We start from the raw sequence: 2,500 nt of genomic DNA, 5'->3' as shown, positions 1-2,500 counted from the left end.
CTCGGAGTCCTGGCGAGCCCGCCACTGACTTTCGGGGCCCGCGCCCGCTGAGGGGACGCGGCGCCCCAACACCAGGCAACCAGGGCCTGAGGGTTGAAATGACGCTCGGACAGGCATGCCCGCCAGAATACTAGCGGGCGCAATGTGCGTTCAAAGATTCGATGATTCACTGAATTCTGCAATTCACATTACTTATCGCATTTCGCTGCGTTCTTCATCGATGCCAGAACCAAGAGATCCGTTGTTGAAAGTTTTTACTTATTTGTAAAGATAACTCAGAGAGGTACGTTTTTGAATACAGAGTCTGTGCCCTCCGGCAGGCCCGCCGGCGCAGCCCCGCGAGGGGGAGTCCGGCGGCGGGCGGGGTTGGCCCCCGACCTGCCGAAGCAACGAAAACAGGTATGTTCACAAAGGGTTTGGAGTACGAAACTCGATAATGATCCCTCCGCTGGTTCACCAACGGAGACCTTGTTACGACTTTTACTTCCTCTAAATGACCGAGTTTGGATAACTTTCCGGCCCTGAGTGGTCGTTGCCGACCTCTCTGGGCCAGTCCGAAAGCCTCACTGAGCCATTCAATCGGTAGTAGCGACGGGCGGTGTGTACAAAGGGCAGGGACGTAATCAACGCAAGCTGATGACTTGCGCTTACTAGGGATTCCTCGTTGAAGAGCAATAATTGCAATGCTCTATCCCCAGCACGACACAGTTTAACAAGATTACCCGGGCCTTCCGGCCAAGGGAGTACTCGCTGGCTGTGTCAGTGTAGCGCGCGTGCGGCCCAGAACATCTAAGGGCATCACAGACCTGTTATTGCCTCAAACTTCCATCGGCTTGAGCCGATAGTCCCTCTAAGAAGCCGGCGTACTGCCAAAGCAATACGGGCTATTTAGCAGGTTAAGGTCTCGTTCGTTATCGCAATTAAGCAGACAAATCACTCCACCAACTAAGAACGGCCATGCACCACCACCCACAAAATCAAGAAAGAGCTCTCAATCTGTCAATCCTAATTGTGTCTGGACCTGGTGAGTTTCCCCGTGTTGAGTCAAATTAAGCCGCAGGCTCCACCCCTGGTGGTGCCCTTCCGTCAATTTCTTTAAGTTTCAGCCTTGCGACCATACTCCCCCCAGAACCCAAAAACTTTACTTTCGTGTAAGGTGCCGAGCGGGTCAAAAAATAACACCGCCCGATCCCTAGTCGGCATAGTTTATGGTTAAGACTACGACGGTATCTGATCGTCTTCGATCCCCTAACTTTCGTTCCTGATTAATGAAAACATCCTTGGCAAATGCTTTCGCAGTAGTTAGTCTTCAATAAATCCAAGAATTTCACCTCTGACAATTGAATACTGATGCCCCCGACTGTCCCTATTAATCATTACGGCGGTCCTAGAAACCAACAAAATAGAACCGCACGTCCTATTCTATTATTCCATGCTAATGTATTCGAGCATAGGCCTGCTTTGAACACTCTAATTTTTTCACAGTAAAAGTCCTGGTTCCCCGACACACCCAGTGAAGGGCATGCGGCTCCCCAGAGGGAAAGGCCCGGCCGGACCAGTGCACGCGGTGAGGCGGACCGGCCAGCCAGGCCCAAGGTTCAACTACGAGCTTTTTAACTGCAACAACTTTAATATACGCTATTGGAGCTGGAATTACCGCGGCTGCTGGCACCAGACTTGCCCTCCAATTGTTCCTCGTTAAGGGATTTAAATTGTACTCATTCCAATTACAAGACCCAAAAGAGCCCTGTATCAGTATTTATTGTCACTACCTCCCCGTATCGGGATTGGGTAATTTGCGCGCCTGCTGCCTTCCTTGGATGTAGTAGCCGTTTCTCAGGCTCCTTCTCCGGGGTCGAGCCCTAACCCTCCGTTACCCGTTGTCACCATGGCTGGCCAAGACCCAGCCGTCGAAAGTTGATAGGGCAGAAATTTGAATGAACCATCGCCAGCGCAAGGCCATGCGATTCGAGAAGTTATTATGAATCACCAGGGAGCCCCGAAGGGCATTGGTTTTTAATCTAATAAATACATCCCTTCCGAAGTCGGGATTTTTAGCATGTATTAGCTCTAGAATTACCACGGTTATCCATGTAGTAGGTACTATCAAATAAACGATAACTGATTTAATGAGCCATTCGCAGTTTCGCCGTTTAGGTGCTTAAACTTAGACTTGCATGGCTTAATCTTTGAGACAAGCATATGACTACTGGCAGAATCAACCAGGTAACTATCGTGCGCCGGGGTTCGGCCAACCGCCCGTGTTTCAGGGCGGAAGAGTTATTAGCTACCGGTGTCGCGAGCCACTGAGAACAGTGGAACGCACCCGCTGCAGCGCGCCTAGGCGTTCGCCCTGGCCCGCCGCAGAAGGCTTCCGCTCACCCCTTCTGAATTCCCCAGGGCGCGGTCGGCAGGCACGGAGGGGTCGTCAGACCCTAAGGTGCCACCTATGCGCCCCAAGAGGAGACCCATCCCCGCAGGGTTCGGCTGTTCAGCGTCA

Source organism: Phaeoacremonium minimum, assembly GCF_000392275.1.
Source record: "Phaeoacremonium minimum UCRPA7 unplaced genomic scaffold PA7_03_scaffold_60, whole genome shotgun sequence".
In the NCBI taxonomy this organism is placed as follows: Eukaryota; Fungi; Ascomycota; class Sordariomycetes; order Togniniales; family Togniniaceae; genus Phaeoacremonium; species Phaeoacremonium minimum.
The sequence above is the reverse complement of the archived record's forward strand: the minus strand, read 5'-3'. Positions refer to the sequence as shown.